The sequence below is a fragment of the Nicotiana tabacum genome, chromosome 14 (genome assembly GCF_000715075.1).
Source record: "Nicotiana tabacum cultivar K326 chromosome 14, ASM71507v2, whole genome shotgun sequence".
Classification (NCBI taxonomy): Eukaryota; Viridiplantae; Streptophyta; class Magnoliopsida; order Solanales; family Solanaceae; genus Nicotiana; species Nicotiana tabacum.
In genome coordinates, this window is record NC_134093.1 from 5,553,700 (window position 1) to 5,569,691 (window position 15,992).

A 15,992-nucleotide genomic window follows, 5' to 3' on the forward strand; every position below is an offset into this window, starting at 1 on the left:
CTAGGTTCATAGGTTCTACGAGTCATGAGCAAGTGTCTAGTAGAGAATTGCGGATTGGTATGATGACGTCCCTACCTATTTCCGAGAGGCTACAAAGCATTTAGGATAAAACTTTCCATCTTTCCTTCTTTATCGTGCGACATCGATTCAGCTTGAAGCGTATATCTTTGAATTTCTTCCACTCACTCGTATGTGTATGTGAACTCTCGGTATCAGCTATGAATCAATAGCTTGTGATTCTATGAATGAGGTACGATATGAGATTTCTGTGTTTTGGTGATGGGCCAATCTGGAGGACTTGAGGCCAGGTTTAGACCGCAACTTAGGCTCGGTAGTTTCAGTTGTGTGAACATGTACCTTTTGACTCATATGTCTGGTAGTGTCCCTATGAGTGGAATTTGTGGCTCGATGAGTGGTTGAATAGCTATATGATGAGTATGATGTGACTACGGGATGTATTCAGGTGGGTTTGAATATGACAAAAATAGTTTCCTTGAGATGTAAAAAGAATTATTGGGTGCTTAATTTCTGTCTTGATTTGATGTGTAGTCTTGAGTTATGAGTGTATTGAAGGATCTTTCACGTTGTCTAATTGTGGGGCAAATTAAATTCTCTTATATTGTTGTTGAGTTCGAAGTCCGGAAGATTAAGTAATTGCGCAGTAATTGAGGCTACGAAGAGGTATATCAAGATGCAAATTTGAGGCTAAGCAGGTGGGTTATCTCCTACGGAGTAACCTATGGAGGTGTGATAATTATAATGTTGTGTGGAGAGTTTCTTTTCTACCAGTGGGGTATATGTGTTGATATTTGAGTTCGGATTGGTTGAGAAAGTTGACTTGACTGTCACGAAGATGAATGCGAGCTTAACGGATGATTGAGGTATTGTATGGTATGTGTTACATGAGTTTATGAAGGACTTGGTTGAATTTCAGTGCGGGAATTTTGGCAGTAATAGAGTATGGGTATGGTGAGTTATCAGAGATTTTATTCTATGGCTTTGAACTAAGTGAGGGAGCCTGCTATTGACGATTTGATTTCATGGCTATGTGTTAAATACTAGTTTTGGTCTGAGGCATAATTGTGGATCTGTTATGACTTGCAGAGGCTGGTTCTGAGGATGACTTAAGCAATGAAATTCCTGGATACGGGGTATATTGCACTTTATGAGTATATGAAAAATCATGGGATGAGTGAGTTGTTATTTGTGAAGAATGTAGTGCGCATGGAATATGAATTTGATCGGTGGTGTTAAGGCAGGGTTACTTCTTTGGGTGTTGTTGTGCTAACGGAGCACATGTCGTTTGGCCCGTTTGGGCGGTGCAATTGAGATTTAAGTAGAATGGATGACTCTCGAGAAGATTCTAAAGGGTTAAAGATTTATAAGTAGCAATTGAGAATTTTTTGGATTTATATATGGCTAAGATCTCAGATTTGCATTTGATGGTGCCGAGACTTGCGGTAATTCTGTGTCACTATGGATTCTGCATTTCAGTATTATAAAGGTAAAAAGGGACAATTTTAAATTCACATGAGGTCTCTTCAGAATGGGTGTCTCGGTTGTGGTACTTATGGGGTGCTTAAGAAGAAATACAACGGCTTATGGGCCTTGGGGAGGTGTGGTTTTATGCTAGGATCCCTTGTGTGGTGTGCTTTGGGTAAGAATCGTAGTGTTCCGACAAGGAGAATTATTAACTTGAGGGTAATTCGGAGGAACTCGGAGAATTAGGACAGCTTGGTAGTCTATACCGGTGTCTACGTGGTAATACTCTTGGGTTAAGGTGGATATTTTCTACCGGCATGAGGAACATGTTGTGTATTGTGATTTCCTCCTGGATGGGAGATAATGGACGGTTTCTAACTAACCGGGTATATATTTTGCTGGTGACTCAGAGTTGATTACGAGATTCTCGTACTTTTCATATGATGGCCTAATAAAGGCAGTGTGTCCTGTAGGATTGAGATTTGAATGTATAAGGTGACTGTTCAGTTTTGAAGGAATGATCGTGAATTCTTAGACAACATGGGCAGTTTTAGATGACTAGATGAATGCTATTACTAATTGCTATTTCCTAAGATGGGTGCGAATTTCAGAAGGCGCACTGTGTTTTCACTTACAGACATTTTGTTGGTATTTCGGTACTCACTTGGTTGATCGACTGCTAATATTCAAATTTTTGCTATGTGGCACGGAAGAATTATAGCAGTATTCCATGTGGGTTGATTATGTATGAGAGATGTGTTAATCATTCGAGTGTTGGAGTTGGGATCAGCTATGGTGATTTATGTGTTCTATGAATTTGGTGACTAGGAGTTCTTAGAAGCAGATTGTTTCGTAGTTGTATACCGTGAACATGTGGATGAAGCTAGCCAGATGATAGTATGCATTATGGTTAGGTCATTGTGGACATCGGGGGGTTAATTAACTATTTGTGGGTAATCGGAGTTGATTTGAGGGCTCATTGGTGGCCTAATGAGGATGTGTATTCTACACCGGGTCGGATTTGTTAACTCGGTACTGCTATTGTGGGGGATGTGCTATTAGATTAGAATTGATCGTATTCGTATTTGGAATGTTCTATATGTTACTCTACTATGATACGGAGGGTTGTGATTTATCGGTTATATGCACACATAATGCGGTTCTATTTGGTCCTTGCAGCGAAATTTGGGCGAGATGGATATTGGGATATTGAATGATTGATTGTGCCTTGGTTATGCTCTTATCGGGCCATGGTATATTGTGTTATTTGCTTCCTTGTGGTTATGGTCATGCATTTTGTATACTTGTTTAACTGCTCTTGTACAATATGTTTGGACTGGAGGCATGGGACTATACCGGGTAGATCATATTATTGGCATGTGAGTTGTCCATACGGATCCAGGTATTGATACTATAGCACATGAGTTGTCCATGCAGCACGTGAGTTGACCGTGCGGTCGATGTTGATGTGAGTCTAGGAAAGCTGGTTACCGTTACTAGATTGGTGTTTGGATGGGTCACTTATTGCAGCAGAGTTCTACTGGAATATTACTTTCACGTTTATTCGGTGTCTCGTTTTCCCTTGGTGGGATGAGTTAACTCAATTGTACTTTTGTTGTTATATCTGTTACACTTTAGATAATTCTCGTACCTTGCTTTCCTTTTATTTTGCTGCATGGCTGACTTATTACTTGTTTGGTGTATGGACTGTGTTATGTGAGAATCCGTGTGGTTCCGTGATGAGTTCAGTTGGGTTTCTTGTATTGGCTGAGATGAGGTTTCTAGACCTAAAATTTTCACTATCGTGTTAGAATAAGGAGTGTTTGGAGGGATAGGGTTATTTCCGCTCAGAATTGGGCAATGGCCCTTGACGGACGAGAGAGCTTCTTGAATTGTTGGTATGATAAGTGGTTATGAGATTCTGCGTGTTTCTTTCATTATCGGTAGTGAACGAAGGTTTTGGGATGAGGTTTTATTTGGTATGGGGTTTAATACAAGTACCGGGTTTGTTTTGAGTAGTTATTGTGATCAGGAATTGTGTTGTGAGTATGCGAGTTGTATGGTATGTTACGTGATTATATCTTGGGTTATGGTTAAGGCATAATACAGCTTTTTCAGACTTATATAGTGTGTAGATGCGAGATTCGGGTCTTGTAAAAAAATTTCGGATGTTGGAAATTGAGTTCCAAGGTTTATGGGCTAAGGTTGAATTAAGGATCTTCAGAAATGTTGTGTGGTCAGACCTATATGGAATAGGGTGACGTGGGATCACCCCCGCATATGTGCATAGTAAGGTTACGCGGCGATTTGATGGATTTGGAACGACCCTTGGCACATTTGAGGACGAACATATGTTTAAGTGGGGGAGAATATAACGACCCGAACGGTCCTTTTGAGCATTTGCATTTTGTTCGGATATTATGAGTCTTGATCAGCTCCATATGATGTATTATGACGTGTGTGAATCGTCGGTTTTGGTTTTCAGGTTAATCGGAATGGATTTGGGAGAAAGATTCTCAACTAGGAAGCTTTAAGTTTGAAGAATTGACCAAGTTTGATTTTTAGAATTTGACCTTGGAACGGAGTTTTGATGGTTTCATTAGGTCCGGATGGTGATTTTGTACTTGGGTATATCCCCAGAATTTCATTTGGAAGTTCGTAGTTGAATTTGGCATGAAATTGCGAAAGTTGGAAAATTAGAAGTTTTAGAAATTTAGAAGTTTGCCCGAGAGTTGATTTTGTGGCTATGGGGCTCGGATCTCGATTCCAGAAGTTGGAATAGGTCTGTATTGTCATTGTGTGCAAAATTTGATGTCAATTCGGGTCTATATCATAGCAAGGTATCAAATGAGGGTGAGTGGAGACGCAAGAAATGGAAAAAAAATAACTGGGAGCATGCTAGGGTCCGTGCAACGCGCGGATTCTGGCACGCCAGCCTCTCAGCAACTATGAAATACCAGTGAAGTATAGGAATTTGGCGTTGGACCTAGCACGTTATCCCCACATGAAGCCTTCTTAAGTACTCACCATGGGGGTTCATTTCCCCCATATTACTTGGACGGATTTTGGAGCCCTTCTCCACTCTCTCAAGACCACCAACTCCTCTCTTCTTCAAGGTAAGCAATCCCCATTATCTTGGTGTGAAATCCCATCATTTATATACAAGTATTGATAAAATATACACATAAAATACCTAGATTTTCAACAAATTTCTTCAAGAACTCAAAGGAGGGTTTTGCAAGATTTCTTCCAAAAGGTAATTCTTCACCCCCTAAACATATGTGCATGGATTTATTATGAGTGTGTGAGTATGAATTAAGTATTGAAACTTATTGAATAGTGATTGGAAGTCATATGTTCCCAATTTAAGTTCATAGCCATTGTAGAGATTGAAGGGTGGTTATTTGGTGGAATTTTGTTGGTTGAGTATGAATGGTTGGTCACGCATGCGATGTTGGGAGTATGAATTGTTTAAGAATGATGGTGGGATAAATTGCTGGTAAATGGTGGTAGTTGGATGAACTAATTCTATGGTTAAGAGATGTAGAGATTTATGCCTACTAGGTGTTTGATAAAGTGTCTAAATAGCATCAACTATCGAATTGTTACTAATGTTGGTCCCATTGGATGTTGATATTGTAGATTGAAGTTGCTTAGTGTAGTGGATCGTTGTAGTATCATTAAGGGACGAATTTCAGGTATGTTGGCTAAACTTCTCCCTTGGAATCGAATTCCATGATGTTCCCGTAAGTTTCAAATTGGTTCACTTCGGGGTTTTGATTAAAGATTCGCCCTTTATCATTTGGAATTAATTCGTATAGCTTGTGTTGATTGTATCGAACTATTTGTGGCTAGATTCGAGGCATTCGGAGGCCAATTCGCGAGGCAAGGGCATATTGGAGTAGTGATTTGCATGACTTGAGGTAAGTAACACGTCTAAACTTGGTGCTGAGTTATGAACCCTTGATTATACGTGTTATGTGATTGGTTTGGAGGTGACACACATGCTAGGTGACGGGCGTATAGGCGTGCACCATAGAGATTATGGCTTAATCGATTCTGTTGAGTTGTGTAGTCAAATGACTTGTCGATGGTAGGCTATAATCTCATGTTTTAGTAGATTATTACATTCCAATTTACTGTACTTTAGTTGAATTTGAGCTTTAATCGCTAGTGTTTTGCACTAATTGTGTATTTTATGCCTTGTAGGAGTGATTCCGAGCTATGTAGATGTTATGGAATGAATTCAAGTGATTTGGAGCTTTGACGTATGAGTAAAATCCGAAGGAATTAAGCCGGAATCGTGTTCGTGGATCAACGGATGATAGTTAAGAACGGACGAAGAATCGAGCAGGCATATTATGCAGTGTCTAGTAAATTGCGCATAACCTTTCCCTCGGAACTCTATTTGGGCTCCACAATATATTGTTAGAAAGATAATTTAAAGTACTATAGCTTACATGCTTTACTGTTCTTCAGATTCCCAAAATAACAGGGTGAAAAAAGTGCAGCAAGTGCGCAGCCGCGCACTGACCGCGCATATGGGACAGAACAATGTGAAAAGTGCGCGGCCAAGTGGGCGGGCACACTTTCAGGTGCGCGGTCGCGTACGTCCAACTCTGGAAAAGTGTCATTTCTCACGTAGGATAAGGTGTATTTATTTTTGGCCCGACCCTACTTGGTATATATACATGAAAAAATAGTATTTGAGGACTTTTGACAAAATTTAGACCTAAGGAAGCTAAGGAGAGGAGGGAGAAGCAAGAGCACAAGGATTTCACCATTCATCGTCACTCAAGACAAGGGTTTGGATATTTTATATTTTCTTTTAATTTAAACTTAATTGTGATGAATTTATCTATATCCATGGAGTAATTCTTCCTTAGGGATTGATGGATTTGGTTTTTTGAGAATTGTTTGTGGATATTAACTCTAGTTTTATGTATTGATTCGTTTTGGGTGTTTTTATTGTTGCATATATATTCACTTGTTTATGTAATTGAAAGAGGCATAATTTGTGATATTCTGTATTATCTTATTGGTTGAATTCATTGATTCTTGTTAACAATCGAAAGAGGCTAGTTGAATTAATGTTTAGACCTAGTTAGGAGGATAATCGAAAGAGGTTCTCCTAAGGATCAATCCACTACGACTTCTTGCATATATTCACCAAGCTTAACTTAGTTCATATCGTAAGGTTGAGACTTAATCGAGAGAGGAGTTTCTACTGAATGTTTGAACATATTAGAGTGAATTCGAGAGACTCACTTGAACCATAGAAGTGAAGTAACTAGAGTTAATTCCCAAACAAGTATCTTATACTTATCCAATCAAACCATATTTTCTCCCTTTGATATATTCTTGCTTACTCTTGTTGCGAATGTCATTAGCCAATAATTTAGACTTTTAGTAAATTTTAGTTTTAAATCACACAACTCTAAATTGTTGATCATCTTGGATAGCAATTAAAATAGAAGCTACGAAAATACTGTTTAAATCCAATCCATGTGGATATGATATTTTTTATATTATATTCGACAAGCGAGCATAATTTTTTGTTATGTTTTTAGCTCGTCAAAATTTGCTAGGGATTGGCAATCAACAGTATTTGAAATAGGTTTTGGTGCTAATTTATTTTTAATCAACTAGGTAATGTGCCTAGGGATAATTTTTATATATAGAGGAGAACAAAAACAATAAAGTGTCAGGAGGTCATGAAAGAAATAAACTTTGACGAGAACATAATTCCTATTATCAATGTTGTGTGAGGTGCTCAATATTGATATTACAATTTGCAAACTAATAAAGCAACTAAAATGAGTTATAAAAAGTAGTTATGCTAAGTCATCGCAATTGAGGCCCTTGTGTAATCTTCGCTTGTTGCAATTTTGGCCATCTTCCCTTTGCTGTTCCAAAAATAATCATGATGAATCCAATTGTGTATCCTCATATTTATTTTCCCAACCTGTATCCATATCTGAGCATTTCCAAAAAATAGTATCATTTCATGTCGCAAATTCTACTATTTTTCCATGTTTTTGAATTTCCAGCTTCATGTCTTGTACGGCCTTGTTTCTGCCAGCTTAATCCCATGTGATTATTTGATCCTCAAAATGTGTATGATCCGGTAGTATACATTTTGAAATATCAAAAAATGGCTTAGCATTCCTGTTGTTCTTGCCCTTTCCTCGTTCCCAAACCAGCCATTGCCTACTCCAACGCGCATGCCATAACATTCTTTCCATTATTCCATAAAAGTGTTCTATGATATGTGTGTTCCTCCATGTATATAATAATCTTTCATATAAATCTGATGGAGGGTCTTTTTTGTTCCCTTTTATTCTTCTTGGAAAGATGAGTTGATGTTTATTTGATCTCATAATACTTGGGAATTGAATACATACCTGCCTTTTCCTTTGCATGAGTTGAACGAACAGTGTTATCACAGTGTACTGCTCCACTCTCCTAGTGCATTCCAAACTTTTGTTAGTTCTTCATCTATAGTAGTTGTCAAACACGACCCCCATAATTGACATTTCACATCTTCTATCAGCATATCCCTGTTATGTGCCTTGTGACCATGCATTTCTTGCTCTTAAGTGTGAATTCCCTACCAGAACATCTTGGTTTTTCAGTATCATGTTTGTGCCTACCCTTGCTTCCCTCCCATTGGAATGAGTACAGAGTACAAATACCACCATATGGTAGTTGTTTAAGGAGTTGGGCATGATTACAGTAACATCTCCTGCAAAAAAGAAAATTATTTTAGTAGAAAATATGATCACCATACTCTCCTCCATGAGGACTTGAGTATGATGACCAATATTTCTACTCCTTACCTCCTCACCTCCTAGCTTCATGTAGCTTTTACTCTTATGCATGGGCATTGCATCTTATCACTATTCACAATCCTTCTCCCTTTGACATCTAGATCCCCAAAATAGTGGCATTGCATTGGTCCTGTATCTAGAGCATAATTAGCAATGTGTTCTGCTAGTTGGTTGCCTTCTCTGAGTGTGTGTGAGAGTTTCAAATTATATCTCTCCATTAACTCCTTTATCTCCTCAACTTCTGTTGCAACTGACCAAGGTGTAGACCACAGCCCTTGTATCACATTTTTTATCATCATCGAGTCTGTATGCAAATCAATGAGAATATAATCATTGTACACACAATATTTCAAAGCTTCTAAAATGGCCCTTACTTCAGCTTCTAAATTTGTTCCTTTCTGAATCTCCTTGCCACATGCATATACTACATCCCCTTCCTCATTCCTCAAGACATAACCAATTGAGCTCCTTCCTGGGTTGCCTCTCGATGCCCCATCTGTATTTACTTTTATCCAACCTTGCTTAGGAAATTCCCATAGCACTTTGGTGTACTTCAACTTGGGAGTATATTGCTCCATCATGTGTACTAAATCTGGCCATTTATGTGGAGCATTCTTCATACTTGGTTTTCTTAATTTTATCAGTGCTTGAAGAGTAGTAGAGACCTGGTATATGACCCTATTCACAGATACTACATCCTCATACTTGTAACAATTTCTCCTTTTCCATAATTCCCTAACAATGATCGAATTTAAAGCTTGAAGAATTGGTTGCAATCTTGAATAACCTATATTGTCCAGCATTTCACCACAGCTTGGTGGAATGTCAGTCCTTCCATAGCAATTTCTGCACATGCTAGAAAATAATGCCATACTTTTCTGGCAGCATATGATGTAAAAAAATAAGTGTGACATTGTTTCTTCTTGTGGTTGCACACAACACCAGCACCTTGATGTCATTAGATATCCCGGTCTCTTGAAGAAATCATCTAGTGGCAACTTATTCTTCCACACCTTTCACATGAAGAATGATATTTTGAATGGCAGTCCCTTCACATAAATATTCCTATATGCAGTACTTGGATCTTTTCTTTTCCTAACATATTCCCAAGAAGATTTAACACTGAACTCACCTCTTGTTTTAAGCTTCCAAATAGGTTTGTCCAGAATGCCTTGATGAACTAGAGGCTTCACATTGTTCTGTATATAATCAGCTAACTCCTCAAGCAACAGCTCCCTTAATCGAATTGTATTCCACCTATCCCCCTGCACTATTTCATATATATTTTGGATTGTTTCATCACAAAAGAAATCTGGGGGAGTGACAAAATATAGAGCACCCAAACTCGTCCAGTTTTCAAACCAAAATAGAGATGAAACCATTTTTGGTTGACATGCAATTTGATACTCTATATAGTCTCTACATTCAAGTATTTTCCTCCACACATGTGATCCACCCCTACAAGGAACTACCATAGTATTCAACTTCTTACAGTATTTTTGACTCATGAATGAACTCCACAAGGAAGGTTTTGTTCTAAAATTCCACCATAGCTTGCAAAATAAGGCTTTAGATACATCATGTAGAGACCTAAAACCTATTCTCCCTTCTTCATATGGCAAGCATAGAGTATCCCAAGAAGCCCAATATCTATTCCTCCCATCTACTGAATTACTCCAAAAAAGTCTAGCCATAAGCTTATGTAATCTGTTGATCACAAATCCCGGTGCATTGATTGCAGAGAGCAGGTGTATGGGCATACTTTATAAAATACAAGAGATTAACACTTCTAGACCTCATATATATAGTAGTTTCCCCTTCCACGACTGTATCTTATCGAGTACGTTATTGAATAGTCCTTGATAATAGTCCATCTTTCTTCTAGCATAAAAGATTTGACATCCCAAGTAGGTGAATGAAAATTCTTGCCTCCCTATTCCAGTCACTCTTTCTACCTTCTTTATCACATAATCATCAATAAGGTGATGCATATACACTGTTGATTTAGATTTGTTTATCAACTGACCATGCCTCATAAGCTGCCAATACATTCATTATCAAAATTAGAGAAGTTTCATCAGAAGAGAAGAAGATGATTGTGTCATCTGCATAAGCCAAATGATTGATCTTGGGGCTCTATTTAGGCAAACCATAACTGATATTTGGCTATAATTATATATTTTTAGTGCATTAGTTACCTTATATTTTGGTACTTTAATGCGAAATTGTATTATATTTGTACTTAATTTAGTTTATTTTATATATATAGGTGTTTGGGAGATAAATTGGAGCAAAGTAAAAATTATGCGGTTTATTTTATACACTAATGATTAGGTCATGAGTATCTAATGACTGGACATTATGAGACAATGATGGAATGAAGTAAAACAAAAATAAAGAAAGGAATGTAAAGTCATTACCTTTGGAAAAAGGGATACGTGGAGGAAACAGAAGACGAGAAGCACAAAAAAAATATACTTGATTGCAAACTTCTAAGGCAATAACGTGAAGAGGCAAAGAAGCAGGCAAGGCGAGATTATTTCCTCGCGTAAAGGCAGCGACGCGAGGTCCAGCGCGAGAAAGTTTAGGTGTTTCACGCTGCGACTCCCGGGTCCGGGTTTTAAAGTTATTTTATCTCCTTTTTGATTTTGAACTTGGTTTTTTCATCTAGATATTTTTCCTACACATATAATTAGTCATTAAACATCATTTTTAAGGACTTTTTTTAGAGACCGACTTTGGACAGACTTTAGACGAAGGGAGAGCACGGAGCCGCCGTGGAGGCCGGAATTCATCATATTCCATCTTTCTTCCATCAAACTTAGTAATCTTTACTTTTTCTTGATGATTTGTTATTTTTCTACCATGTTTATGTGGAGCTAAACTTCACGTTCTAGGGTTGTGGTTGTCATGAATATTGAAATTTATTAATTATATTATCGTTAATTCGAGTTATCATCTTTGGTTGTTTCTCTAATCCTGTGCATAATTGCTTAATTATTTGGCCAGCAGTTGAGTTCTATTTACTATCTATGATATGTTTGGGAAAGCCGTGTTTAGATTAGAGTAGAATTAGAGAGAGCTTATTTCTGAACCCGTGGATCGGGGAAAGATTTCGCAGTTAGGATAGGAATATACCTAACAGTCTTGCTTAGTTGAATATTGTATTATATTCATTCATGATAGATTCAAAACCATAGGAATATAGGGTTGATATATTATGGATAGAAGGATAGTATTGTGGGAACATGCTATTTATATAAACGATCTGGTCAACTAGCAATCATAGATAATTTGGATTAACAGGTGTACTTACGAACTCAATAGGATTGATTAACCGACCACAACCCTAGAATATATATCTCCCTTGGTTGCGTGTTTGAATTCCGCAATAGTGGTTGTAATAGAAAAGTTAAACTTTTGATCATCTTGGACAGTAAGTTGATTTTAGTTTGCTTGGTTAACGGTTAATCTAAGTCTCTGTGAGTTCGACATCTGACTTTCGAGTCATTTTATTACTTGACGGCCACGTATCCTTGCATGTACTTGGGTGACCAATAAGTTTTTGGCGTCGTTGTCGGGGACTTAGTTATTGATTGTTTATCTAAGTTAAGCTTTAATTGATTTCTATTCAAGTTTTAAATTTTCTTATTTAGTTAGTATTATAATGTTTTTTTTTACATGGCATCTTGGAATGAAAATTATTTGAATGATAGTTATTCTTACTTTGATGATCTTTGTCCATATTGTAGAAGACCCCACTGATAGAAAAATTGTCAACATATTCCCGGGGGCGAGTTCGGTGCACAATCTCAATCCTTTTAGTGGAATATTTATAATATATGTGGTGGTCAAGGTGGCCATTGGGATGGTTGTACTAATTCTTTTTATCCTTCTTCGAGCCCTTATTATGATGTTTCTGATAATTTTTGTGAGTTTAATAGGAAAAAAGTGGAGAATGTAGAATATGATGCTCAAACTACGGACCTCTTGAGGCAAATAATGGAGCAAACTCAATTTTTAATGGAGCAAACTCATGAATGTCGAAAAGAGATGGAAAATCTCAAGGCCACAATGAAGAGAATGAAGGCCAAAGTAGAAGAATGGGTTAAAACATTCGATGATCAACAAGTTGCAGCCTTAGTTGATAGTCACGAAGAGCTTATAATTGGAGAAGAGAGTGAGTTCCAGCAAGAGACGTGAGAAAATTATATATGGGATAAAAGACTTAATAGAATGAAGAGCTGAACTGGGACAAGAGATCAAAAAAGTTGGCACTACTATTCACGACTTGGAAGCTCAATTGAATACAAAGGTTGTTGCATCTAACGCACAACAAAATTGTTCTGAGTTGTGTAAAACTGAAAATGAGCTATACGCCAAATTGAGGAGCTAAAAGTGGAGAGTCAATCATTCGACCATACCTTTATTGATGATGTCCATGTTGAGGAAACCACACTAGAGTCCTGTGAGGAAGTAGATAATGTTATATTTGAAGACTCTAGTGTGTGTACATATGAGGATGTAAATAGTGACGCAAATCTAGAGTTGGGGTGTATAGGTACTCATTCCATGCATTTTTTGACATTGTGTTTAGATGATGATATGGGAATTGATTCATTCGAGCCTTTGGAGGAGCCAACGGACGAGGAACAAGGTGCTTACATTCTGGAATTTATTGTGCCAGAGAGAAAGAATTACATACCTCTGAAGACCAAGAAGTGTAGAATGCGAAATTGGTTACTTGGCCCAATTACATTTATCCCACCACCCCGCGAGCATAGCAAAAAGCTTTAAGCCAAATTTGGGGCTCAATTCATAAGTTTGAGATGGAGACAAAAAGTGCTACAAGTCGTACCGCGACGTTAAATCAGGTGCTTGTTGGGAGGCAACCCGGCTTTACTGCTTTCTTTTATTTTTATTTTTATCTTATTATTGTTGTAGTGTCTATTTTTATTTTGTAGGATTATAAGCATAGGAGGTAAAGCCATTGGAAGAGTGCAAAAGCGAGCTAGATGGTGAGAACTAAGTGTGGGGTGCCCAGACAAAGGACCATGCCTGGGGGAAGTCTGAGTACTTGTGAGCCGCTATTGCTTCGGCCTTTCAGAGAGTTTCTTGTCCACCCTCGTTATTATTTTACTTTATTTGTGCATTGAGGATACTGCACTCCTTTAAGTGTGAGGTGGGAAAATTCCTCTAGATAATTAGTAGTAGTATGTTAGAAAATGTTAACTTCTTATTTTGATTTTAGCTTCTTATTTATGTTTTCGTAGTTGTGTAGTATTTTAGTAGATTAATTTATTTTTTTAAAATGTGGAAAATAAGAAAAAAAATCAAAAAAAGTAGAAAATTGGACTTTTCCCGACGATGGATCTCCTAGACAGTTTTCTTGAGGAATTAAAGTCTAAACAAAAATCCAAAAATATATCTTTTAGCTTTTTTTAGGTAGTAATAATCCCCTGTGATTTTTCTTTGTGCCTCGGTTCTTTTCCATGGGATGCAGTTTGAATTGGGTAGTAGTTTTTCTTTTTATTTTTTTTATTTTTAGAGTAGATTAGAAATTAGGGAATAAATGGTGGAAGAAAAATGAGATTCCTAGGCTCCCTTGACTTGTTTGATAGTAGCATATTTAGGCTTTGGCATGCGTAGTATCTTCCCTATGTGCTAAAAGTGCTTTTGATGCCTTGGTTATTTGGATAGCATGTTTTGTGACGCTTATGTCTCATTTTCTTGACTTATGTTCACTTTGTGCTTAATGCTTAACATCTCGTGGCTCCGTGAATACTTGCATTAGTTTGAGAGTGGGAATGAAACCGTCCTTAGTGAGTCATGTGTCATGTATGGTGAGATTTTTGTATAGTCCATGTTATTGTGCTTGTGTCTAGAACTTGCCCGGTATGTGAGTCGAAGCGAAATTTTAGGTGATACTCGGTTTGAAAAATAATTTTAGGATATCTTTGTTCTTTTTGAGTTTAATGCTTATCACAAATAAAATATATCCCTAGTTAACTATTTTGAGCTTATAGACTTTTATTTGGCACCCACATTACAAGCCTAAACCTCTTTTGTTCTTAATTGACATTGTTTTGATCCTTTTACCTCTTAAAGCACTTTAATTGTGAAATGAGCGCTAAAAGGAGTAAGAAGGGACTAAGTGTGGGGTGGATTTTGAGTGGAACCAGTGAAAGGAAGAAAGGTGCATTTGTTTTGTAAAAGAATACACCACTAGTGAAAATTGCAAAAGAGAAAAAGAAAAAAACATTAGATGAATAAATTGATATTTTGTTCTTGCTAGTGGAAATGAATTAAAGTAGTGCTTAAAGAAAGAGGGAACGTTGTTAGGGATGATATTATTTGTGAAATTAAAATTGCGATTGAAGAATTTACGGTTACAGTTGATTATGTGATGTGTTAAAGTGCTTAGGAGGGTTAGCCACTATTCCTAAATATATCCTTCCCGTCCCTTAGCCCACATTACAACCATAAAAAAGTCCTAATTGATTTTAGACTGAGTGACCCTACATTAGTAGAGATTTACATTAAGGGCAAGCCTATGGTGCCAATTGCATGCATGTGACTTCTTTTGTGAGAGTGAGAGATTTTCTTTGATATATATGAGTCCTTAAAATATATTTGAGCATTTGATTTGAATGTATGGAACCAACTTACTCTCTTGTTCTTGTTGTAAGGGCACATGGTTTCACAAGGGATAGGTAACGTTATTAGACTTCTCTCTGTGATGTTGGGTGTTCAAGCCATGAGTGCATTGTGACATTGAGTTGGTTTTTGAGGCTAGAATTATTAGGAGCATGTTGTCTTTGTTGTGAATATTAGTGAAGTATGGCATAAGAAAAGGGAAGTGTATGTGATTGCATATGCTAGAGTTTAATTATTGCTATAAACCATAGTCATTGGTGTAGTGTGCCTCAATTGTGTAAAAACAAAGTGCTCAAGGATAGTGTGCATTACTGGTTGACTCGAGGACGAGCAATATTTAAGTGTGGGGTAGTAATGTTTGGCTATAAATATATATATATTTTTAGTGCATTAGTTACCTCACATTTTGATATTTTAATGCAAAATTATATTATATTTGTACTTAATTTAGTTTATTTTATATACAGGTATTTGGGAGATAAAATTGGAGTAAAGTAAAGATTCTGCGGTGTATTTTATACACTAATGATTAGGTCATGAGTATCTAATGACTGGACATTATAGGACAATGATGGAATGAAGTAAAACAAAAATAAAGAAAGGAATGTAAAGTCATTACCTTGGAAAAATGGATACGTGGAGGAAACAGAAGACAAGAAGCACAAATAAATATACTTGATTGCAAACACCTAAGGCAATAATGTGAAGAAACAAAGAAGCAGGCGAGACGAGATTATTTCCTCGCATTAAAGGCAGTGACGCGAGATTCAGCGCGAGAAAGTTGAGGCGTTTCACGCTGCGACGCCCGGATTCGGGTTTTAAAGTTATTTTGTCTCCTTTATGATTTTGGACTTGGTTATTTCATCTAGATCTTTTCCCTACACATATAAATAGTCATTAAAAAATATTTGTAAGGACGTTTTTTAGAGATCGACTTTGGACAGACTTTAGACGAAGGGAAAGCACGGAGTCGCCGTGGAGGCCGGAATTCATCAGATTCCATCTTTATTCCATCAAACTTAG